Genomic DNA, 26937 nt, shown 5'->3' on the forward strand with positions numbered 1-26937 from the left:
CCTTCCTTCCTTCCTTCCTTCCTTCCTTCCTTCCTTCCTTCCTTCCTATCTTTTTGTATCTTTTCATCCTTATTACCTAACTCATCTTTCGGATGAGGCTTCATCTTCACCCACTGAGGAGCCAAGTGGATGAAGCTGTTTAGCTTGGCATACTTCTTTTCACAACACAGTGTTGTTTTTTGTCTTTGGTTTTTTCCCCTCTGCTCTTTCAGTTGTCTTATTGTTCCCTTTTGAATCACTGATGATCTTCCTTCATTGAGTCTATTTTTTCTTCTTTGGATACTTTTCCACTGGGCCATACACAGGCAGCTTGTATTCCATCATTTTCTATATTCTTCCTGTTGGCCTCTATGTGATATCAAGTATTAAGCCACGGGTACTGAAGACTCTTAAGACTGTAGATTTGCCTGTTCCTCCTTACGTTCATCCAATTTTTGCATCAAGTACTTAGAATATCAGTTATTAGATCGATATATGTGGAAGGATTATATCATCAAAATCAGTAGGGCACCTTATCATTATGAAATAACTTATTTTTAGCAATGTTATTTTGATTTGAAATTTATTTCTGTGGTAGAAATATATTCTGTGGTAGAAATATATCCTGTGGTAGAAACATATGTTGCTGTCTTTTACACTTAATCTATTTACATTTTATCTTAACTTTTTTCCTTTTTTGTTCTCTTTCTAGACAGGATCTCTCTGTGAGCTTTGGCTGTCCTGGACTCGCTTTGTACACTAGGCTGGCCTCAAATTCATAGAGATCCACCTGCCTCTGCCTCCCCAACTGCTGGGATTACAGGTGTATGCCACCATACTCAGCTCAGTCTCATATTTAGAGAGGCTATCCAAACTAAAAGACAGTAAGCTTTAGAGGTAAACTACTGCATAGATACAATAAACTTGACTGAGTCCTACAGGATATTCTTTAACAGCTTATAACATCATATTCTAGGCTACAATGCAAGCCATAATGGATTCAAAATGATCAAAATAATTACTTATATCCTATCTTATCAAGACAGAATCAATAGCAAGATGTTGCTGGCTAGGATTATATCAACTTGGTACAAGCTGGCATCATCTAAGAGAAAGGGGCCACCATCAAGAAAATGCCTTCACACAGGAGTCTTTTCTGAGACTGATACTCCAACCAAGGACCATTCATGAAGATAACCTCGAACCTCTGAACAGATGTAGCTCACAGCAGCTAAGTATCCAAGTGGGTACCCTAGTAATGGGAACAGGGACTATCTCTGACATGAACTCAGTGGCTGGCTCTTTGATCACCTCAACCTGAGAAGGGAGCAGATTTGTCAGGCCACAGAGGAAGACAATGCAGCCAGTCCTGATGAGACCTGATAGACTATGATCATATGGAAAGGGAGGAGGACCTCCTCTATCAGTGGACTGGAGGAGGGACATGAGAGGAGAAGAGGGAAAGAGGGTGGGATTAGGAGGGAGTAAAGGAGGAGCTACAGCTGGGATACAAAGTGAATAAACTGTAATTAATAAAAATAAATTAATTAAAAAGAAAATGCCTTCAAAATTCAAGAAAATGCCTCCATAAAATCAGGCTGTAAATAAGCCTATGGTACATTTTGTTAATGACTGATTAATGGGTGAGGTCCTAGCCCATTATGGGTGGGGCCACCCCAAGCTGATGGTACAGGACTTCTTTATGGCTTCTTCATTGGCTCCTCCCATGTTTAGGTTCCTGTCTTGAGTTCTTTCCATGATGAACAGTAATACAAACATATAAGCCAAATCAAACCCTTTCTTCCCCAAGTTGCTTTTGATTGTGATGTTTTATCACAGCAATAGTAATCCTTACTAAGACACAAGAAAAAACTCAAAAACAGCATAAATGCTTGGAGTCTAAAACATTTTCACTGAAGACATCAAGGAGAACAATTTTTCACTCTTATTAGGCACAACTTACGAGAACACTGGGATTTGACCAAAACAGTTCCAAGAGTAAAAGTCTCAGTGCTTGCATTACAAATTCATAGAGATCTCAAATAAGGGTTCACCTCAAAGTTTTAGAAGAGCAAGTAAAATCCACACCTGAAAGCATGAAGCATCAAGATCAGAGCAGAAAAAGTGAAATGGAAACTGAAAGAAAAGTACATGGTTCATCTGGGATATCAAAACGATAAACATTTAATTTAACCAAAAGAAAGAAAAAAATAGAAATCAATAAAATACGTATGAAAAGGGAAGATATTACAACAGATTCCAAATAAATTGAGAGGACTACCATTAGAAAATACTGAGAGAACATAAAATGGAAAGTCTAGAAGAAAGAGTAAATTTGTATTAAATTTACTAAAATTCCTTCAAGAGGACATAAACAGTTTGAACACAGATAGCAAGCAACAGGGACTGGAGATGTGGCTCAGAGGTTAAGAGCACAGCACTTGTTGCTCTCCCGGAGGTCCTGAGTTCAATCCCCAGCAACCACATGGTGGCTCACAACCATCTATAAAATGATCTGATGCCCTCTTCTGGCCTGCAGGTGTACATACAAGCAGAGCACTCATTAAAAAAAAAAAGTATATACAACACAGAAAAGTTCACACCTGGATGGATCTGCTGCTGAATTCTACCAAACCTTTAAAGAAGAGCTATTAATAAAACCCCTTAAACTCTATAAAATAAAAGGGAAGTAATATTACCAAACTCACGCTCTGAACGCAACCTCACTATGATTTCAAAACTTGATATGATCAAAACTAAGAAGACACAGATCAGTTTATATGATAAACATTGATCTAAGATTTTTCAGTTAAATACTAATTTTTCAATTAAATACTGATTTAAAGCTGAAATCAGGAGCATGTGATTTTTACCCCCACATACTTATAGGAAGTACTCTGTGGACTCTGTAGATTTAAAAAAATAGAGAGCATGCATGAAGTTGGGAAAGAAAAGAGGTGGGTGAGGATAGTGGAAGAATTGGAGAGAAGGGAAGGTGAGTGATTTTGATAAAAACACATTATATGCATGTATGAAATTCTCATTTAAAAAAGAAAATAAAAAAAGTTCTACCATATCATGTCAACAGTAGCTCATAGTATGGCAACCAACAGGTAGAAAACAATACATTAATAACCCAAGGACAGAAGTCTTAGGATCATCTAATAGGTGCCCAAAGGGCCTTTAATAAATCTCTCCATCCTTTAATGATAAAATTCCTGAAGAAAACAGAAATAGAAAGAACACACTTCAACAAATTACAGGTTACATGTGATCATACTCTAGCCATGTGTGGAAAATCTGAAGGCAGTTCCTCTAAAATCGAGGGAAGGAATGGAATCCATGCTCACTGCTTTATATGATGTTTGAAATCTCAGCTAAAGCAGAAAGACAATAGAAAGAAAATGGATAAGAAAGAAATCAAATTATCAATTTTGAGGATTCCATGATCTAAAAAGATTCCATCTTATTTCAATAATTTTGAAATGATTCCATTTTATTTCAATAATTTTATTTGTGATAAACAATTCCATTATAATAACTATGTTTCCAAAACTTTCTATGTAGCAAAGGCTAGTATTGAATTCACTGGTCCAAGCTGACCAGGAATTTATAATCCTGCCTCTTTCTCCTGAGTACTGAGATTACAGGCAATGCCCCACCATGCCTGACTAAAATGATGGTTTCCACTACCCCACATTTGTTGTAATACCAAATCCTCTAGATTTGTTGTAATACCGAGAAAATTTATCAATACGGTCTTTCAGGAAAGAAATTGACAGATTTAATCTCCCAATTCATACGGAAACACAAATGACGTATAATTGCCCAAAGAACTTTGAAAAATAAGAACAGAGGGCAATTAGCCTACCCAACTGCAAGACTTAAGGAGCTACAGTAACGAGCATGAGCAATACTAGTGTAAAGAGGATATAAATCAGTGGGACAGAATGGTCTAGAAATATATCCTATATATGGATAACTGATTTTTTAATAATTTATTTAATTTTATCTTATAGGTATGACAGTGTCAGATCCCCTGGACCAGGAGTCACATATGGTTGGGAGCTGCCCTGTGGGTGCTAGGAATTGAACCTGAATCCTCTGAAAGAGCAGCCAGTGCTTTTAACCACTGAGTCATCTCTCCAGCCCAGACAACTGATTTTTTTAAATAAACGTTCCAAGTCAAACTTCACTGAGAAGGGATATTTTTCAACTAATAGTGCTAGAGCAATTGTTCTAGTGCAAATGAATGCCTCCCACCTTTCACTCCACATATAAATGTTAATGCAGAATGAATTCCAGACCAAATATAAGAATTATTGTTATCAAGCTTTTGGAAAGAAATCAGGAGAAATGTCTAGTCATCTTGGTTTGGAAAATATTTAGTAAGACATAAATCTTGAGCAAGAGAAATAGAGAAACCAATACACTGGATTTTGTAGGACTGTGAAATGTTTTCTGTTCAAATTGCCTATTTCATATATAAAAGTGCAACCCAAAACCCAGAAGGAAATATTTGCAAAATACGTATCTTACAAAGGGCTGGCATGTACAATGTATAAAAATTTTTGAAAACTCTTTAATGAAAATATACCTCAAATTTTGAAATGGTGAGAATTTGAGCAGACATTTCACCAAAAAGACAAACAGTTAAAAATAAATATATGAAAAAGCATTCAGTGCCATTATTCATTAGGAAAATGTAAATTAATGTCACATGAGAAACTGCTACAACTCTCTGGAATGGCTTAAATTAAAAACATTGACCATATTTAGCATTTACATGGACAGAACACTTAAACAATAACTAGGAATATAAAACAATTTGTCAGTTGCTCACAGTGCTCACACACACATGCACAGTGGGGTTTCATGAGCTCTCTTTATACTTTTATGGGTTCCAGGAATCAAATTGAGGCCACTAGGCTTGTGTGGCAAGCACTTTTCCCTGCTGAGTCACTTTGTAGTCATTGTTGTTGAGACAGGGTCTTGCTATGAACCCCAGGTTTGAGACTCACAGTGCTCCTGTTTCTGCCTCTTAAGTTCTGGGATCATAGATATGTGCCATTGCACCTCACTCACAATGTTAAATGTTTTCCTAACACACACCCAAACCATTTCCTTCCTAGGTAATTGTTTTTTTTCCAAGAGAAAAAACATATTTACACACATTAGCTTTATTTTAAATTTTTATATTAATTACAGTTTTTTTTTTCATTTTGTATCCAAGCTGTAGGCCCCTCCCTCATTCGCATTTGGTTTGCAAGTATTTTATTGAGTATTTTTGCATCAATGTTCATAAGAAGGATAGGTCTAAGTTCTCATTTTTTGTTGGATCTTTGTGTGGTTTAGGTATCAAGGTGAATGTGGATTCATAGAATGAATTTGGTAATGTTCCTTCTGTTTCTGTTTTGTGGAATAGTTGGAAGAGATTTGAGCTAGTTCTTCTTTGAAAGTCTGGTTGAATTCTGAGCTGGCCCTAGGCTTTTTTTTTTTAAGGGAGTCTCTTGATGACTGCTTCTATTTCTTTGGGGGATATAGGATCATTTAATCTATTTACCCAATCTTGATTTAATTTTGGTAAATGGATTCTATCAAAATTGTCCATTTCCTTTAGATTTTCAAATTTTGTGGCATATAGGCTTTTGTAGTAAGACCTAATGATTGTTTGGATTTCCTCAGTGTCTGTCCTTAATGTCTCCCTTTCCGTTTCTGATTTTCCAGATTTGGGTGGTGTCTCTCTGCCTTTTAGTTAGCTTGGCTAACAGTTTGTCTATCTTGTTGATTTTCTCAAAGAACCAGCTCTTGGTCTTATTGATTCTTTGAAGTGTTTTCTTTGTTTCTATTTCATTGATTTCAGCTCTGAGTTTGATTATTTCCAATTGTCTACTCCTCTTGGGTGTGTCTGCTTCTTCTTTTTTATTTTTCCCTAGGGCTTTTAGGTGTGTTGTTAATTTGCTTGTATGAGCTGTCTCAAATTTCTTTCTGGAGGCAGTTAGTGCTATGAACTTTCCTCTTAGCACTGCTTTCATTGTGTCCCATAAGTTTGGGTAAATTGTGCTTTCATTTTGATTGAATTTTAAGAAGTCTCTAATTTCTTTTTTCATTTCTTCCCTTACCAAGCTGTCATTGAGTAGAAAGTTGTTTCACGTCCATATGTACACAGTATTTGGTTATTTCTGTTGTTATTGAGGTCTTGTTTTAGGGCATTGTGGTCTGATAGGATACAAGCGGTTATTTCAATCTTCTTGTATGTACTGAGGTTTACTTTGTGCCCGACTATATGGTCAATTTTTGAAAAGGTTCCATGAGGAGCTGAAAAGAAGCTATACCCTTTTGAGTTTGGGTGAAAAGTTCTGTAGACATCTATTAGGTCCATTTGATTTAGGACTTCTATAAGAGTCATTATTTCCCTATTTAGCTTCTGTCTAGACGATCTGTCCCTTGTTGAGCATGGAGTGTTGAAGTCTTCCACTATTAAGGTTTTGAGCTCGATATGTGATTTCAGCTTTAATAATGTTTCATTTACAAATGTAGGTGCTCTTGTATTTGGGGCATAGATGTTCAGGATTGTGATATCTTCCTGGTGGAATTTTCCTTTGATGAGAATGAAGTTTCCTTCCTCATCATTTTTGAATAATTTTGGTTTAAAATCTATTTAATTAGATATCCCGATAGCTACCCCAGCTTTTTTTCTGGGTTCGTTTGCTTGAAAAACGTTTTTCCAGCCCTTTACTCTGAGGTAGTGTTTATCTTTTTTGCATAGGTGTGTTTCTTAGATGCCGCAGAATGTTAGATCCTGCTTCTACAACCGTTCTGTTAGTCTGTGTCTTCTTATTGGAGAGTTGAGTCCATTGATGTTGATAGATAATAGTGACCGATGACTGTTAGGTTTTTTTTTTTTTTTTTTTTTTTTAATGGTAGAGTTGGTGGTGTTACTGTGTTTCAATACTTGTTTTCTTTCAATTCTTTGTAGTGAAGTTATCTACATCCTGTGTTTTTGTGGGTGTAGTTGGTTTTGTTGGATTGGAGTTTTCCTTCTAGTATCTTCTGCAGGGCTGGATTGCTGTGTAGATATTGTTTGAGTTTAGTTTTGTCATGGAATATTTTGTTTTCTCCATCTATGTTGATTGAAACTTTGCTGGGTATAGTAGTCTGGGTTGGTATCTGTGGTCTCTTAGAGTCTGCATGACTTTTGCCCAGGCTCTCTTCGCTGTCATAGTTTCCATTGAGAAGTCTGGTGTGATTCTGATAAGTCTACCTTTCTATGTTATTTGGCATTTTCCCCTTGTTACTTTTAACATTTTTTTTTTGTTTTTTTTGTTCTGTAGATTTAGTGTCTTGACTTTTATGTGACATGAGGCGTTTCTTTTCTGGTCTAGTCTCTTTGGTGTTCTTTAGGCCTCTTGTATATTAATGGATATCTCTTTCTTTCAGTAGGGAAAAGTTTAATCTATGATTTTCTTGAAAATATTTTCTGGATCTTGAAGCCTGGAATCTTCTTTTTCGCCTATTCCTATTATTCTTAGATTTCATCTTTTCATGGTGTCCTAGATTTCTTGGATGTTTTGTGTTTGGAACTTTTCAAATTTTACTTTTTCTTTGAGAGATGTATTAATTTCTGCAGTTGTATCTTCAGTGCCTGATATTCCCTCTTTCATCTCTTGTACTCTGTTGGTGATGCTTACCTTTGTGGTTCCTGATCTTTTCTCTAAATTCTCCAGCTCCACGCTTTTCTCTGTTTGTGTTTTCTTTATTGATTCTAATTCTGTTTTCATGTCTTGTACCATTTCCTTCATGTGTTTCAATGTAGATTCCTGTCTTTACATGATGGCTTCTTTTTCTCTTTCTTTTTTTTGTTTGATTCCTCCCTATATGCCCCTCCTGTGCCTCTACCTGTGCCTCAACTTGATTGGTTGTAGTTGTCTGTATTTCTTTGAGAGCTTTGTTCATAACCTCTTTATGTGCTTCTAATAACTGGAAAAGCATAGCTTTAAAATCATTTTCCTGTGTTTCTTTTTTTCCTCTTTTTTAATTAGTATTAATTACATTTTATCCATTTTGTATCCCCCCATAAGCCCTTCCCTCCTCCCTCCCAATACTACCCTACCTTCCCTTTCTGCATGCATGCCCCTCTCCATATCCACTGATAGGGGAGGTCCTCCTCTCCTTCCTTCTGATCTTAGTCTATCAGATCACATTAGGAATGGCTGCATTGTCTTCTTCTGTGGCCTGGTAAGGCTGCTCCCCCCTCAGGGGGAGGTGATCAAAAAGCAAGCCAAAAAGTTTATGTCAGAGGCAGTCCCTCTTCCCATCACTATGTAAGCCACTTTGGCACTAAACTGCCATGGGCTACATCTGTGCAGGGGTTCTAGGTTATCTCCATAAATAGTCCTTGGTTGGAGTATGAGTCTTTGGAAAGTTCCCTGTGTTCAAATTTTCTTGTTCTGTTGCTCTCCTTGTAGAGTTCCTGTCCTCTCCAGTTCTTGCTATTTCCCACTTCTTACCTAAAATTCCATTCACTCTGCCCGCCAGTTGGCCATCAGGCTCAGCATCTGCTTTGATAGTCTGCAGGGCAAAGGCTTTCAGATGCCCTCTGTGTCAGGTTCCTAGTTTGTTTCCTGTTTTCTTCTTCTGGCTTTCAGAGGCCCTCTGTAGCAGGTTCCTAGGTTGTTCCTGTTTTCTTCTTCTTCTGATCCATCCTCTTTGCCTTTCAGGATGGGGATTGAACATTTTAGTTAGGGTCCTCTCTTTTGCTTAGTTTGTTTAGATGTACCGATTTTAGTAGGTTTTTCCTACTAAAATCATTGTATGTTTATATGAGTGAGTATATACCGTGTGTGTCTTTCTGCTTCTGGGACAACTCACTCAGGATGATCCTTTCCAGGTCCCACCATTTACCTTCAAATTTCATGATTTCCTGATTTTTCATTGCAGAGTAATACTCCATTGTATAGATTTACCACAATTTCTGCATCCATTCTTCAGTTGAGGGGCATCTGGGCTGTTTCCAGCTTCTGGCTATTACAAATAAAGCAGCTACAAACATGGTTGAGCAAATGTCCTTTTTGTGTAGTTGAGCCTCTTTTGGATATATGCCTAGGAGTGGTATGGCTGGATCTTGAGGAAGCGCTATTCCTAGTTGTCTGAGAAAGCGCCAGATTGATTTCCAGAGTGGTTGTACAAGTTTACATTCCCACCAGCAGTGGAGGAGGGTTCCCCTTTCTCCACAACCTCTCCAGCATGTGTTGTCCCTTGAATTTTTCATCTTGGCCATTCTGATGGGTGTAAGGTGAAATCTCTGGGTTGTTTTGATTTGCATTTCCCTAATTGCTAATGAGGTTGAGCATTTCTTTAAGTGCTTCTCTGCCATTCGATATTCCTCTGTCGAGAATTCTCTGTTTAGCTCTGTTCCCCATTTTTTAATTGGATTACTTGGTTTGCAGCTTTTCAGCTTCTTTAGTTCTTTATATATACTGGATCTGAGTCCTCTGTCAGATAAAGGGTTGGTGAAGATTTTTTCCCAATCTGTAGGCAGTCGCTTTGTTTTGATGACGGTGTCCTTTGCTTTACAGAAGCTTTTCAGTTTCAGGAGGTCCCATTTATTGATTGTTGCTCTCAGAGCCTGTGCTGTTGGTGTTCTGTTCAGGAAGTTCTTTCCTGTACCAATGAGTTCTAGGGTATTCCCCACTATTTTTTCTAGTCGATTTAATATGTCTGGTTTTATGTTGAGGTCTTTGATCCACTTGGACTTCAGTTTTGTGCAGGGTGATAAGTATGGATCTATTTTCATTTTTCTACATGTAGACATCCAGTTGGACCAGCACCATTTGTTGGAGATGCTATCTTTTTTCCATTGTGGTTTTGGCACCTTTGTCAAAAATCAGGTGTCCATAAGTGTGTGGGTTTATTTCTGGGTCTTCTGTTCGATTCCATTGATCCACCATTCTGTTTCTATGCCAGTACCATGCAGTTTTTATAACTGTTGCTCTATAGTACAGCTTGAGATCAGGGATGGAGCTACCTCCAGAAGATCTTTTATTGTAGAGGATTGTTTTAGGAATTCTGGGTTTCTTGTTATTCCATACGAGGTTGAGAATTTTTCTTTCCAGGTCTGTAAAGAATTGTGTTGGCAATTTGATGGGAATTGCATTAAATCTGTAGATTACTTTTGGTAAGATGGCCATTTTTGCTATGTTAATGCTGCCAAGCCATGAGCATGGGAGATCTTTCCATCTTCTCATACCTTCTTCTAATTCTTTCTTCAGAGACTTGAAATTTTTTTCATACAAGTCTTTGACTTGTTTGGTTAGGGTTACACCAAGGTACTTTATGTCATTTGTGGCTATTGTGAATGGTGTTGTTTCCCTAATTTCTTTCTCAGGCCTTTTGTCTTTTGTGTACAGTAGTGCTACTGATTTTTTTTGAGTTAATTTTGTATCCGGCCACTTTGCTCAAGGTGTTTATGAACTGTAGGAGTTCCCTGGTAGAGTTTTTGAGGTCACTCATGTATACTATCATATCATCTGCAAATAGTGATAATTTGACTTCTTCTTTTCCAATCTGTATCCTCTTGATCTCCTTCAACTGTCTTATTGCTCTTGCAAGGACTTCCAGCACTATGTTGAAGAGATATGGAGAGAGTGGGCAGCCTTGTCTTGTCCCTGATTTCAGTGGGATTGCTTTAAGTTTCTCTCCATTCAGTTTGATGTTGGCTATAGGATTGCTGTATATCGCCTTTACTATGTTTAGATATGTGCCTTGTATCCCTGATCTCTCCAGTACTTTAAACATGAATGGATGTTGGATTTCGTCAAATGCTTTTTCAGCATCTAGGGAGATTATCATGGTTTTTTTTTTCTTTCAGTTTGTTAATATGGTGGATCACATTGATGGATTTCCGTATATTGAACCACCCCTGCATACCTGGGTTGAAGCCTACTTGGTCATAGTGGATAATATCTGTGATGTGTTCTTGGATTCGGTTTGCAAGTATTTTGTTAAGTATTTTTGCATCAATGTTCATAAGGGAGATTGGCCTGAAATTCTCTTTCTTTGTTGAGTCTTTGTGAGGTTTAGATAGCAAGGTGACTTCATAGAATGAGTTTGGTAATGTTCCTTCTGTTTCTATTTTGTGGAATAGTTTGAAGAGAATTGGAGTTAGCTCTTCTTTGAAGGTCTGGTAGAATTCTGCGCTGAAGCCATCTGGTCCTGGGCTTTTTTTGGATGGGAGACTCTTAATGACCGCTTCTATTTCTTTGGGGGACATACGACTATTTAGTTGATTTACCTGGTCCTGATTCAGCTTTGGTAAGTCAAATCGATCAAGAAAATTGTCCATTTCATTTAGATTTTCAAATTTTGTGGCATATAAACTTTTGAAGTATGTCCTAATGCTTGTTTGGATTTCCTCAGTGTCTGTAGTTATGTCCCCCTTTTCATTTCTGATTTTGTTGATTTGGGTGGTGTCTCTCTGCCTTTTACTTAGCTTGGCTAAGGGTCTGTCGATCTTGTTGATTTTCTTAAAGAAGCAGCTCTTGGTTTCATTGATTCTTTGAATTGTTTTATTTGTTTCCAATTGATTGATTTCAGCCCTGAGTTTGATTATTTCCAGCCGTCTACTCCTTTTCGGTGTGTCTGCTTCTTCTTTTTCTAGGGTTTTTAAGTGGGCCATTAAGTTGCTTGAATGAGCTGTCTCGGATTTCTTCTTGAAGGCACTTAGTGCTATGAACTTTCCTCTTAGCACTGCTTTCATTGTGTCCCACAAGTTTGGGTATGTTGTGTCTTCATTTTCATCGATTTCTAGAAAAACTTTAGTTTCTTTCTTTATTTCTTCCCTGACCCAGCTGTCATTTAGTAACAAGTTGCTCAGTTTCCATGTGTGTGTAGGCTTTTTGCTATCTCTGTTATTGTTGAGGTCCAGCTTTATTCCATGGTGATCAGACAAGATACAAGGTATTATTTCAATCTTCTTGTATCTGTTGAGGCTTGCCTGGTGACCAACTATATGGTCTATTTTGGAGAAGGTTCCATGATGTGCTGAGAAGAAGGTAAATTCTTTTGTGTTTGGGTGTAAAGTTCTATAAATGTCTGTTAGGTCCAATTGATTCATGACCTCTGTCAGCGACATTGTTTCTTTGTTTAATTTCTGTTTTGTTGACCTGTCCTTTGTTGAGAGTGGGGTGTTGAAGTCTCCCACTATTAATGTGTGGGGATCTATATGTGGTTTAAATTTTATCAATGTTTCTTTAACAAATGTGGGTGCTCTTGTATTTGGGGCATAGATGTTCAGGATTGTGATGTCTTCCTGGTGGAATTTTCCTTTGATGAGTATGAAGTGTCCTTCTCCATCTCTTTTTATTAATTTTGGTTGAAAGTCTATTTGATCAGATATTAGAATGGCTACTCCTGCTTTTTTCTTGGGTCCGTTTTCTTGGAAAGTTGTCTTCCAACCCTTTACCCTCAGGTAATGTCTATCTTTGTGTCTTAGGTGTGTTTCTTGCATGCAACAGATTGCTGGGTTTTGTTTAAGTATCCATTTTGTTAATGTGTGTCTTTTTATTGGAGAGTTGAGTCCATTGATGTTGAGAGAGATTAATGACCAGTGGCTGTTAGATCCCTTGATTTTGATGTTGACTCTGGTCGTCAGGTTGTGTGCTTGGTTGCTTTTTGTTTTTGCTGTAGTAAGGTTAATTATTTCCTGTGTTTTCTCTTAGGGTCTGCATGATATCTGTCCAGGCCCTTCTGGCTTTCGTAGTTTCTGTTGAAAAGTCAGGTGTGATTCTAATGGGTTTGCCGTTATATGTTACTTGGCCTTTTTCCCTTGCAGCTTTTAGTATTTTTTCTTTGTTCTGTAAACTTACTGTTTTGATTATTATGTGGCAGGAGGTTTTTCTTTTCTGGTCAAATTTGTTGGGTGTTCTGTAGGCCTCATGTATCCTTATTGGCCTCTCCTTTAACTTGGGGAATTTTTCTTCAATGATTTTGTTGAAAATATTTTCTGGGCTTTGGAGAAGGGAGTCTTCTTTTTCCTCCATTCCTATTATTTTTTAGGTTTTGTCTTTTCATATTGTCTTGGATTTCTTGGACGGTCTGTGTCAGGAATTTTTTGGATTTAACATTTTATTTGACAGATACATCTATTTCTTCCATTGTATCTTCTACACCTGAGATTGTTTCTTCCATCTCTTGTAGTCTGTTGGTTATGCTTACCTCTGTAGTTCCTGTTTTCTTCCCTAGATTCTTCCTCTCCATTATTTCCTCCATTTGTGTTTTCTTTAATTTTTCCAATTTTATCTTCAGGTCTTGAGTTGTTTTGTTTACTTCCCTCACCTGTCTGATTGTAATTTCCTGTTTTTCTTTTAGTTCCTTCAACTCTGTTTCTTTTATTCCATTCAGTACTTTAAGCATTTCCTTTCTAAAGGCCATAAACTGTTTGGCTGCAGCTTCCTTTATTTCTTTACGGATGGCAATATTCTGTTTGAGTTTATCTTCCTCTGTGTCTTTATGTATCTTATTTGTTTCTTCTGTTATCATCTTCATGAGCATAGTTGTTAGGTCATCTACTTGGATTTCAGTTATGCTGGGGTGTCCAGGGCTCCTTGCCCCTGGGTAACTGGGTTCTGGAGATGCCATATTGCTCTGTCTTTTGTTGCTTGAGCTTTTACGCTGGCCTCTACCCATTGTGCTATCTTAGACGTTTGGGGTTATTTTCTGGTGGTTCCTGGGGATCCTGTGGTGGAGAGAATCCCCTTTGCAGAAAGCTGTTTTTTCCTGAAGGATGTCTTCTCAGCTTTTTGGGTATAGTCCCTGGATGGCTGGTGTTTTTTCAGGAGTTGCTGCTGCTCACCTCAGGGATAGATACCTGAGTGGTAACTGTGGTCTTTGTTAGTCGAGAGGGTTCTCCTCTCACCCAGGGAAGTCCTGAGGACAGCTGCCCTGTTTCTGGGTTTCTTGCTGTAAATTTAATGATCAGCTGCTGTGACCCAGTTGGACATCTGGCGCGCAGCAACTGTTTGTGCCTGTGTCTGGAGCACAGCTGAGTGATGACGGCTCGGCCCCGCCGGTCTGCTAGCTTTTTCCAGGGAACGATTGGGTGATTTAAGTCAGTACAGTTTCCTTCCTTCCCTGTGGATTCTCTGGAGACTGGGACTCCCAGTTTCTTTTTTTGCCCTGGTGTGCACTGCTCAGTGTCCGCAGAAACTGCCTGTGTCTGGAGCACAGCTGAGTGATGGCGGCTCAGTCTCCGCCAGCTGTCTGGCACACAGAAACTGCCTGTGTCTGCCTTTCCGGCCTTTGGGAGCCTGGGTGTCTGCCTAAACTGGGTAATTTTCCCGGGACCTTTTCGGGGTGGGGGTGTCGGCTGAGTGCTCTGAGATCAGACCAGCCGTTTCCCTCCCTTGTGTTTGCACCGGACAGTGAAATTCAATCGCTGGTGCCCTGGTGCCCACAGTTCTATCTCAGGCGGCAAATCAGGCGCGCAGGCAGGCAGGGCTCTGTGCTGGAGCCTGGGTCCCTGGCTCTGGCTCCAGGCTGGCTCCTGGGGGTCCCGTGGAACTCAAGTCTTTTTCAGGGGATATCTGGGTGACCTAAGGTCGGTCCCAATCGTTTCCTGTACCGTGGAGTTATCTCTCGACTGAAAATTCCAGTCTCTGATAGTGTGGTGTGCACGGTTCAGTCTGGGACCGTGAGCAGAGACACTGGCTTGTGGCTCTGGGCTGGGGCTGGGGCTGGCGGCCGGCAGCCGGCAGCCAAGCGTCTGGTGGAACCAGGATGTCTTCCGTGGTTTAGCCGGGTGAGTTAAAAGCTGATTGAATCCCCCACCGTGAGGTATCCTCTCACCTGGGAAACACAATGACTGTTTTATGGCCGTGAGTTCTGATTGCTGGTCACTGTGCTGATCCTGCTGCTGCTGCTCAGAATGAGAGTCCTCCCGGTGCCGCCATCTTGCCCCGCCTTCCTGTGTTTCTGATGAATTAAAATATCTATTGTTTCTGGGGGTTGCTGGTGAAGCCATGATGTCCTGATTTTTGTTGGGTGTGTTTTTAAGCTAACATCTAGCTGTCTGCTTATCTGTAGCCTTTGCTGTTTTTTTTTTTTTCCTGGTCTGTACTTCAGAATGGTGTCTGGAGTATTCTTCAGGAATATGAAAGAAGTCCACCCATTTGAGAGTGGATGTTGGTGTTTCAGTTTAGCTAATGGAGGAAGGTCGCAGGTGTATATGTGCAAGAGCAGGCGTGTGCTTGGCAGTGTGCCTTGAGGGAGAGGGTGTTAGAGCATGTAGATGCCTGGAAGGGCAGAGCCTAAGTGGGGGAGGGGATGATGGGGCTGGCTCTGTTCAGGGGCACAATACACATGCCAAGGTACCCTGAATAACTCAGTGGCCTACAGGCCTGTTGTACTGTCCTCCTGGTATTCAGATCTATCTGTACTTCAGACTGGGTCCATCTGTCTCTGGTGTGTGGAGTGTTCTTCAGGAATATGAGAGAGTCCACCAGTTTGAGAGTGGATGTTTGTGTTTCAGCTGTAGCTAAGGGAGGAAGGTCAAGAGCGTGTGTGTGTATGTGTGTATGTGTGTGGAAGTGTGTTTTGAGGGACAGGGTGCCAGAGCCTGTGTGTAGATGCCTGGAAGGATGGCACTTAATCATTGGAAGGCGTGCTGTTCTAGGGTATAATGTGCAGGTGCAGGTGCTCTGAATACCTCAGTGGTCTTCAGGCCTGTCTTACTGTCCTCTTGGTATTCAGATCTGTCTGGGCTCCAGGAATTGTTTGCCTGGACTCCACTGGTAGACCCACAAAACAGGGGTTTCAGTGTTGAGAACTCTGTCCCAAGAATCTCTATGTTGGCCACAGTTGGACTGTGGGTGGGATGGATCCAATTTCTGGCTGCTAGTATAGAGGGACCCTGGATCTGGGGCTCTGCATGCCCTCACTTGAAGGTTCACTCACTCATTAGCAGGCCTAACTGGCAAGCACAGTGATTCCCCCTGTTCTCTACTGTCAGATTTGAGCCTACAGGATTAAATGAGACTGTATGAGATCTATCAGCTCATTGGTGTCCACTGTTTGTTTGGTAGGCAAGGAGATCTGTACTTGGGGTAGCCACCTCTGCTGTCTCATTCACCAAGCCCAGAGGCTCTTGTTGTGGCTAGCTGCTACCCCTCTACCTCTGCAGACCTGGGAGGCTGGTACAGCCACCCTCTGGGACGCTCTGAGAGGCCTGTATAGCCCTCTGCACACCTATGAGACCCACACTGTGCCCTGCTGTCACAGCAGACGTAAGAGGCCTGCCTCTGCTGTCTCAGTTAGCAGACAGAGAGGCTCGTACTTGGGGCAATCACTGCAGCCTCTGCTAAGCAAGGAGGCCAGTGTTTGGAGCAGCCGCCACTTCTGGCTGCCTCCTCCAAGGAGGGTGGCCTGTGCTTGGGGCAAGAGGAGGTGCAGGGGGGTTAAATATTCACCACTCTCAGGCCCCGCAGATGTCAGCTCCTGAACTGGATCCAAAGTCTCAGCTCACGGGTTGTCTCCTATCACCCAGGAAGCCTAAAGTGGATGTTCTGGCTTCAGCTGCCCCTCCACTTACCAATTTTCGAGTTTTGGATCCTGTGCCCCTCAGATATGGTGTGCGCTGGTCACCGCCATCTTGGACCCCCACATATCAACTTTCACATAATTGTTTAGAACAGCTTTATAAACAACTCAAATGCCATCAGTAGGAATCAATAAATGAATTTATAAGTTTTACATTTTTAAACTTTTATTTATTATTTGTTACAATTTATTCACTTTGTATCCTGGCTGTAGCCCCCCCCCTCGTCTCTTATGTGCTTCTCCAAGTCCACTGATAGGGAGGTCCTCCTCCCCTTTTATGTGAGCCTAGCCTATCATGTCTATCAGGACTTCCTGAATTCTCTTCCTTTGTGGCCTGGCAAGGCTGCTTCCCCCTCAGGGGGAGGTGATTAAAGAACAGGCCACTGAGTTCATGCCAGTGACAGCCCCTGCTCCTCTTACTAGGGTACTCACTTGGAGAGTGAGTCTATGGGCTACATCTGGGCTGGGGTTTTAGGTCTTCTCCATACATGGTCCTTGGTTGGGGTATCAGTCTTGTCTTGGCCCCCAGAGCCCAGTTTTTTATTTTTTATTTTGGCTCTGTTGGTCTCCTTTTGGAGCTCCTGCCCCTTCCAGGTCTTTCTATCTTTCTTTTCATAAAATTCAATACAGTCTGCCCAAACTTTGGCTATGAGTCTCAGCCTCTGGTTCAATAACTCAATCAGTAGAGTCTTTCAGAGGCCCTCTGTGGTAGGCTCCTGTCCTATTCCCTGTCTTCTCCTGCTTCCAATATCTATTGATTTTGCCTTTCTGAATGAGGATTGAGCATCTTCCCTAGGGTCTTCCTTGGAGCCATTTGATGGAATACACCAAATTTTTAAAAAGAAAATTATTGACTCATACAAAAATATGTGTGATTCCCATGATAAATAGGCTGAATGAAAGAAGATATAAAAGAGTATAGAATATATAATTTCACTTTTGTAAAATTCTAGAAAATTGAGAAAGTATTCCATAGAATATCAGAAGTTTCTTCGGAAGGGGATGTATTTAGGAGGGATTCAAGAAAATGTTTGCAATGATAGGTATGTTCATTATCTTGCTTTTTGTAATGATTTTTTTTAGTTGCCTTCAATAAGAAATTTACTTATTTAAAAAAGAATTCAAATGCTGACATTGTCTAGAAAATTTTAACAGTTTTATTTATAATTGTTATAAAGTTGAACTGTTGAAATGTGTTCACTGAAACATTTTGCTTGCATTAATGCTTTACATCTTCATTTATATGAAAAATTCACACACAAATGAAAATAGAAAAATTGTCAATACCTGATTTCTGTCCCCTATTTTTCTACTCACACTCATATACTTAGGTACCTTTGACCCCATGGAAAAAATATCTAACATTCAGAACTACTCATAACAGGAAGAAGAGGTAATTTTTTTTTTTTTTATGAAATGTTTCCCCTCATAGTGGACTCTTAGGCACGTTCTCCGCGTATGCAGCATGCTAGCTGGATATCTTTTTTTTTTTTTTTCAAGAACAATAGTTTACCAGCTACCCCAAAAAACTCTTAATTAAGTCAAATTGGCATATAAAATTAACCATCACACATTATCTGATATATAGCTTCCATAGAAAGGTATTAGAACACTATGGTATTTTGATGAAGAAATAAATATTTGATTTCATTTATTATCATTATTTTTTTGTTTTGGTAACATGAGTTTTACCAATCCTAAAGATGCATACAATCTCTCAGAGTTCTATTTCTTCGTTACAAAACAGTAATACTATCCTTTTTACTTACATATTGAAGTTACTTAGTGCTAATGCCACACACAAACTACTTAAGTCAGAATTATGCAGGAGTTGAGTTGAACTACGTTGCATTTCAGAATTATAACTTATAATTTTATAAAATTCATTTGGCCCAGGAATATGTATATCACAATACAAGAAGATGCTGTTTGGCTGAAGATTTCAAAAGGAGAACATGATTTGCTGAGGATGATTGACAGTTGCTCTGTAATGAGAGTTGCCTGTGTATTCTTTTTTTTTAATTTTATTTTTTTCTTATCAGTTACATTTTATTAACTCTGTATCCCAGCTGTGTCCCCATCTCTCATTCCCTTCCAGTCCCTCCCTCCCTCCCTCATCTCCACTGTGCCCCTTTCCAAGTCCACTGATAGGGGGGACCTCCTCCCCATTCATCTGATCCTGTTTTATCAGGTATCTTCAGGACTGGCTGCAAAGCTCTCCTCTGTGGCCTAACAGGACTGCTCCTCCCTTGGGGGGTGGGGAGGCCAAAGAGCCAGTCATTGAGTTCCTGTTAGAAATAGTCCTTGTTCCCCTCTATGGGAAACCAATTGGTTACAGGCTACATCTGAGCAGAGGTTCTAGGTTATATCCATACATGGTCCTTGGCTGAATGTCAGTCTCAGAAAAGACCCTGTGCCCAGATATATTTGGTCCTTGTGGAGCTCCTATCCTTTCCCCATCAGACTAACTCCCCTTCTTTCTTATGATTCCCTGTACTCTGCCAAAGGTTTGGTCATGAGTCTTTGCTTTGAAAACACTGCTAGTTAGAGTCTTTCAAATGCGCATACGTTCAATGCACATCCCATCTGTCTTTCTAAACGAGGATTGATCATCTTACCTCTTGTCCCCTCTCTTGATTATCTTTTTTAGGTGTACAGATTTCATTATGTTTATCACATCTTATAGGTCTATATAAGTGAGTATATACCGTGTTTGTTTTTCTCCTTCTGGGATATTTCACTCAGGATGATCTTTTCTAGATCCCACCATTTGCCTGCAAATTTCATGATTTCCTCCTTTTTGATTGCTGAGTAGTATTCCATTGTGTAAAAATACCACAATTTCTATACCCATTCCTCAATTGATGGACATCTGGGTTGTTTCCAGGTTCTGGCTATTACAAATAAAGCTGCTATAAACATGGTTGAGCAAATATCCCTTTTGTGTACTTGAGCAAACTTTGGGTATATACCTAGCAGTGGTATAGCTGGGTCTTGAGGAAGAACTATTCCTAAATGTCTGAGAAAGCGCCAGATAGATTTCCAGAGTGGTTGTACCAGTTTACATTCCCACCAGCAGTGGAGGAGGGTTCCCCTTTCTCCACAACCTCTCCAGCATGTGTTGTCCCTTGAGTTTTTCATCTTGGCCATTCTGATGGGTGTAAGGTGAAATCTCAGGGTTGTTTTGATTTGCATTTCCCTGATGGCTAATGAGGATGAGCATTTCTTTAAGTGTTTCTCTGCCATTCGATATTCCTCTGTCGAGAATTCTCTGTTTAGCTCTGTTCCCCATTTTTTAATTGGATTACTTGGTTTGCAGCTTTTCAGCTTCTTTAGTTCTTTATATATACTTGATATTAGTCCTCTGTCAGATAAAGGGTTAGTGAAGATTCTTTCCCAATCTGTAGGCAATTGTTTTGTTTTGATGACGGTGTCCTTTGCTTTACAAAAGCTTTTCAGTTTCATGAGGTCCCATTTATTGATTGTTGCTCTTAGAGCCTGTGCTGTTGGTGTTCTGTTCAGGAAGTTGTCTCCTATGCCAATGAGTTCTAGGCTGTAACCCACTTTTTCTTCTAACAGATTTAGAGTATCTGGTTTTATGTTGAGGTCTTTGATCCACTTGGACTTTAGTTTTGTGCAGGGTGATAAATATAGATCTATTTTCATTTTTCTGCATGTGGACATCCAGTTGGACCAGCACCATTTGTTGAAGATGCTGTCTGTTTTCCATTGAATGGTTTTGGCTTCTTTGTCAAAAAATCGAGTATTCATAGGTGTGTGGGTTTATTTCTGGGTCTTCTATGCTGTTCCATTGATCCTCCTTTCTGTTTCTATGCCAATACCATGCAGTTTTTATTACTGTTGCCCTGTAGTACAACTTGAGATCGGGGATGGAGATACCTCCAGAAGATCTGTTGTTGTACAGGATTGTTTTGGAGATTCTGGGTTTTTTGTTTCTCCATATGAAGCTGAGAATCTTTTTTTCAAGGTCTGGAAAGAATTGAGTTGGTATTTTGATGGGAATTGCATTGAATCTGTAGATTGCTTTTGGCAGGATGGCCATTTTCACAATGTTAATCCTACCAATCCATGAGCACGGGAGATCTTTCCATCCTCTGAGATCTTCTTCAATTTCTTTCTTCAGAGACTTGAAGTTTTTCTTAGCTGGATATCTTTTGGCATTAATTGTTACACCTTTGGCATTGATAGCACACAGGTTGGTATCTTCAAAAGGCCAGCCAGATAGGCCTCACTTACCTCCTGAAAGGCACTAATAGCTGCACCCTGGAAGCACAGATATTTTTTGAAGTCCTGAGCAATTTCTCGCGCCAGACGCTGGAAGTGGAGTTTGCGAATGACAAGTTTAGTGGACTTCTGACAGCGTCTATTTTCACGGAGTGCCACAGTACCGGGCCTGTGAGGATGAGGTGTCTTCACTCCTCCAGTAGAGGGCGCACTCTTGCGAGCGGCTTTTGTAGTCCGTTGTTTCCTGGGTGCTTTACCACAGTTGGATTTGCAGGCAGGCTGCTCTGTAGGAGCCATGGTAAGGGCACCTCCTTACTTACCCTCCTTCTTCTTTGGCTGGAGCTCTGCAAGCAAGAGGTGGCGCTGGCATTAGAGAGTGGCAGCTTCGCAGCGGCGGCCCAGCAATGGCTGCGAACACAATTGCTTGTAATGATTTTTTTTAAAAAACTGATAAATTGTACATTTTAAATTTGCCTGATTGTATGTCAACCAGCATTCAGAATTCCCGCTACAAGTAATTACTGGGCCATCTCTCCTGCCCCAGAAAGTCATTTAAAAGTAACACTTTTTAAATTCCTTTATTCCGAACCTTGCGTCCAAATAGGTTGTCACACCTCATTCCTGATAAGTTTGGGATTTGAATTTAAGTGTTCTTTCCAGGAATGGCAGTATAGTCCTGTAATGTCAGCACTTGGGAGACAGAGGTGGGGAGGTCACCCCAAATGTGAAGCCAAAAAGGTCTACACAGCAACTTTTAGACTAGCCAGGGTTTCGTAGTGAAACCCTGTCTCAAAAAAAAGAAAACAAAAGAACTTAAGTGTTCTTATTCATATATTTCTCTTTCAGTATGTCAATCAAAGAGCACAGATCAAAGGAATGACATTCATTTGGCAGATTTTACAGGCTTCTATATCATACTTGTGGGAACAATAATTAAAACGGTTGATTTTTCCTAGAATACTTTCAGTAGTCTGTTGCAGGTGACCCATAGTGGTTTGAAAGCTGACAGGTCTTTTTTTTTTTCCTTTTTTAAAATTATATATATATATATATATTATATATATATATAATATATATACATATATAATATGTAATATATACATATATACATATATAATATGTAATATATATACATATATAATATGTAATATATATCTATATATTACAGTTTATTCACTTTGTATCCCAGTTGTAGCCCACTCCCTCATTTCCCTCCTTCATCTCCTCCCATGCCCCTCCCCTAGTCCACTGGTAGGGGAGGTCCTCCTTCCCTTCCATCTGACCCTAGCTTATCAGTTCTCATCAGGACTGGCTTCATTTTCCTCCTCTGTGGCCTAGCAAGGCTGCTCCCCACTCAGGGAGAGGTGATCAAAAGAGCCAGCCACTGAGTTCATGTCATGTCATGTTTTTTTTTTTTTAATTAGTTGGTCAACAGTGATTAATAAAATATAACACAGTGAGCTGGGCACAGTAGTTTATGCCTTTAACCCCAGCACTCTGGGAGGCAGAGGCAGGGAGATCATTGAGTTTGAAGCCAGCCTGATCTACAAAGTGAGTGATATATATGCTATATACATATATATATGCACATATATATACATACACACACATATATATGCATATCTATATACATATAATCACAGTGTTATAATTAAATAAATCATGTTAAATATAGGTAATATTCAAATGAATCAATTCCCAATTACTTTAGTATCTTTTACCTTCAATTACTCTTTTTAAAGACTTATTTATTTATTATGTATACAATGCCCCACCAGAAGAAGGCACCATATACCATATCTCATTCTAGATGGTTATGAGCCTCCATGTGGTTGCTAGGAATTGGACTCAGGACCTCTGGAAGAGCAGCCAGTGCTCTTAACCTCTGAGCCATCTCTCCGGCCCCCCTTCAATTATTCTTAAGGCTCCTATTTTTTTCGTATGTATGTAATGTGCATTCTTATGTGGGGGATGGTGCATATGCACATGCCTGTGAACATTTGTGGAAGTTCCATGGTGCTTTCAACCTAATCAAGTGAGGCTTGTTCCCTTACATGAACCAAGAGCTCTCTGTTCTGTCTTTAACTTCAGAGTGATAGGATTAAAGATGGCCCTCTCCATGGGTGCTAGAAATATGACTTCTTGTACTCCTGCTTTTATAGCAAATGTTTTACCTGCTAAGCCGTCTCCCCAGCCCCTCTTTAAGGTTTCAATGAGGTTGCATTGGTAGCCTTAAATTGGGCATAATGAGAGGAGGTATAATGTTACATTTTCAAACATGGAACATCAGGGATACTCCTTCCTCTGCCCCTGAAAACTGGTGTTAAACATGTACTAGAGCATTTCTGCTTTACAAGCACCATTGAAGTCTGTCCTGGAAGGGTATGTATCAGTGTGTCTATAGTTATGAAGGTGAACAGTGGGGGACTTAGTGTACTAGGGTCCTACTTCTGATGCTGTGGGTTGTCACCCCACATCGTTTCAGGTAACTGAATGTGAGGTCACAAATAATTTGCCAGCAATCAGTGAAAGGGTTGTGGGTATACAATGAGCAAAATTAATTTAAAATTAATCCAAGGAGTTTCTGGCATTGCTTCCTCACTGTTGCTTCATGTGGCTTTGTCGTGGTCTTTGCTCTGAACAAATTATGCTCACTTTGCACTTGTGGACATGTCCCAACACACAATGAGACAATGCACACCTGTAATGCCCCAGCTCTGTGCCTTTGGCCTTGAAGAGAGATGAGATAGATTAGGTACACAGGTATTCTTTGTGTGACTAACAGATTTTAGCAGGCAGGTTGACCCAAAGTAAAAGAGATGTATGCACAATAAAGTCAGAGGTAAATCCTTAATTTGTTATCCAATACCAAGTGCAATACTGCAATCCTATGAGCACAAGTGACAAAAATGGACTCAATGGGTTTTATTTTGTATTTATGCATGTATGTAGCAATGATAGTCAAAGAAAAGAGACTGCTAATTCATGAGGGAGTGAGGATGGGCATGGAGGTATTGGAAGAAGGTTCACATAGGAGGGGTTAGAGGAGAAAAGGCAAGGGGAGAAGTAATGTCATTACATTTTACTTTAAAAGTAAACTTCAGATAGAAGTTGGAGGGATGGCTCAGCAGTTTAGAGTATTTGTTGCTCTTGCAGAGGACCCAGGTTCAATTCCAGCACCCACAGTGTAGCTAACAAACAACAGTAACTTCATTTCCAGGGCATCTGACCCTCTCTACTGGTCTGTGAGGGCATCAGGTATATGTGTGGCACATGAACATACATGCAATCAAAACACTCATAAAATATATACACTATTAATAATAAAATTAAAGGCAAGAATAACATTTATCATGCTTTTAGTTAGCTTTTGAGCCCAAGTGAGGGGACAATGCTTTTAAAATAAAACAGCTTCTAAGTACCTGTTACTGCAGGTGCTCAAGAAGTGTTTGCTGGCTGGGCCAGGAAAATGATCCAGCAGGCGAAAGTACTTCCTGCACAAGCCTGAGAGCGCATTTGAGCCCTAGAGCCCATGGTGGAACCATACTGCGGCATGTGTCTGAACAAACAACACACACATATCAATTTTTTTTAAAAGCCTTTTTAAAAAGGAAATGTCTGCTGGTGGCAAATGGCTTCCATGGGAATGGACACTTAACAGGTGAGTAAGGGCTATTGAGAGTTGCATCAATATTAATGCATTAAAGAAGCCAGTTGGCAGAAGACTGGGAATTTTTCCTCACCTGGGCTACATCCAACAGAATACATGAAAGTAAAGCTCACACCGTATTTGGAGGGGGTGGGAGCTATGTAAGTAACCAGAAGGATCCTAAGACTCTTGGCCCAGTGCTTTGGAGCACATGCGTACAGTTCTCCCAGCTCACGAGTTCGCTCCTAGTCTCAGGAGTGCCCTTCTCTTAATTACTTTCTATTCCTATTAACCTTACCTTCTTATTCATGGGGTAGGGTTTTGCTCTGGGGCATGAGAAACTGAAAATCTCCACAGATGCCACTCCCATGTTCCAGATTCACACACATCAGTAACTAAAGTCTCTTTCCCCAGGTAACTGAATTCTTATCACCTGCTGCAATTAGGATATTAATGGTAAGCCTTTTCTTCCCCTCTCTTTTCTCACCACCAATCATACATAGCCCATTTGCTATGTATGATCTAGAGCCCTAGGAAGCAACCAGGGGTCAGGGGCTAATTCTTTAACCTAAACAGAGGTTAGGTGTTAGTGTTCAGTTACCAGCTTCCTATTTCTTCACATCGTAGTAGAGTTGAACATGTTTTTTGATTGGAAATCAAGCGCAGGGCCTTATCATTGGAAGGCACTACCACTGAGCTGTGTCCTAAATCTTTTATTTTTTCTTTATTTTCTCCTTTCTTTCCTTCACTCTATCGCTCTCTTCTTCTGACGCTTCCTTTGATAGGGTCTCATTGTGTTGCCCAGACAGTCTCCTTACCTTGGGCTCTTGTGTAAGCTGGGATTATAGGTGTGTCTCAACCACACCAGTTGCTGTTTGAGGACTTAAACTGATAAGAGAACCTGGTGGGAGAAATTGAAGGCCTGGAAGTATACTGAGGAGGAAGTTAATAGATAAGAAAAGGAAATTAAGCGTGCTCGGGTACCTCTCAATAAACTCTTGACACTTTCAGTGTGGTACGAGCTGTAGTATATACCTTAAAATGACAGTCCTTCCATTTAGCATTCACATATCATTTGGTAGACAAGTCTCTTCAGCTTTCTATTATCTGTGAGCTTCTGTTGTAGTCATAGATCTGAGTCCAGGTGGCAACTGCTGAGATTTCCAGGTCCTTTTGTTCCAGGGCAAAGAATTGCACCAGAGACACAGAGTAAGTAATAGAAAAAGAGACAATTTATTAAGAAAGAGAAAAGAACTCCTGAGAGTGACAACTTCAGGGGCAGCAACTCTGGATAAGAGGCAGGGAGGGCTAGGTTTTTATTTTAACTTTTATTTTTATTTTCTGTGACTGAGTATTTTTCCTGCATGTATGTCTGTGAATCATGAGTATGCAGTGGTTGTAGCGGCCAGATGAGGGTGCCAAATCCCCCTGGGAGCGCAGTTACAAATAGACTTAGACAGTCTGGGTGCTGGGAATTGAACCTGGGTCCTCAGGAAAAGTTGCCAGTGTTCTGAACTGCTGAGCTCTCTTTCCAGACCCAAGCCCCTTTCTTCCCACATGTTTCTCTCTTTCCTGCTTTCCAAACCCAAGTTGCTTCCCATTATTTCCGAGTTTCAAACAAATGGCTGTTTCACTTTCTCTTGCTCACTTTGCTTTCTTGTTTTTCCATATGTAGGAAATCTTCTCAGAAAATGCTGGAAGGGCAAGAGATTGTTCCATTCTCAAGTGTGTCTATTTCATGCTCCATTTCACAAAACACTCTTTAATCAGTATTAGACTAGACTGGGCATATGCCAACTTTCATAAAAGAAATAGATATTAATAAAAGCAAAGTGAACTTTTACTATTTAAAAATGTATCTTTGGAAGGCCTTGTATGTTATTATATTTTCTCATTTAATTCTGCGAAGTAGATTTTATTTTATGATACTGTGCATGAATCCCAGCAATATTAAGTAATTATCTAAGGTCATATGGATTAGCAAGTCCTCAGAGTGAAAATTCAAACCTATGACACCAAAACCTGCGCTCTCGACAACTATAGCTCTTCATTTAGATTCCAACTAGAAACAGAGGAAGGGAGCGTGGACGTGTTAAGAGTCATTCTATCAGGTATCTTCAGGGCTGGCTGCAAAGTCCTCCTCGGTGGCCTAACAGACTGCTCCTCCCCTGGGGGGAGGTGTCAAACAGCCTGCCCTTGAGATCCTGTTAGAAATAGTCCGTGTCCCCCTTACTTTGGAAAACTACTTGGTCTGATAAAACAGGGACAGATGAAAGGGGAGGAGGTCCTCCCCTATCAGGGGACTTGGAAAGGGGCAGGGAGGAGACCAGGGAGGGAGTGTGGGGTTGGGGAGGGAATGAGGGAGCGGGATACAGCTGGGACACGGAGTTAACAAAATGTAACTAAAAAGAAAAAAAAATACAATATGAATTCACCTGTCGAAAAAAAAAAAAAAAAAAAAAAAAAAGAAA

At 40.1% G+C, this 26937-nt stretch overlaps 1 protein-coding gene and 1 pseudogene across 4 annotated transcripts in view; one reads left to right on the forward strand and one right to left on the reverse strand.

Annotated features, from left to right (window-relative positions):
• The window catches only part of Vsig1 (V-set and immunoglobulin domain containing 1), a 198252-nt gene that overhangs the window by 71874 nt on the left and 99441 nt on the right, over window positions 1-26937 (forward strand). The window lies entirely within an intron of this gene.
• On the reverse strand, window positions 18012-21114 carry LOC129685032 (histone H3.3-like; annotated as a pseudogene).

Source organism: Psammomys obesus, unplaced genomic scaffold (genome assembly GCF_907164565.1).
Source record: "Psammomys obesus unplaced genomic scaffold, mPsaObe1.curated_primary_1811, whole genome shotgun sequence".
Classification (NCBI taxonomy): domain Eukaryota; kingdom Metazoa; phylum Chordata; class Mammalia; order Rodentia; family Muridae; genus Psammomys; species Psammomys obesus.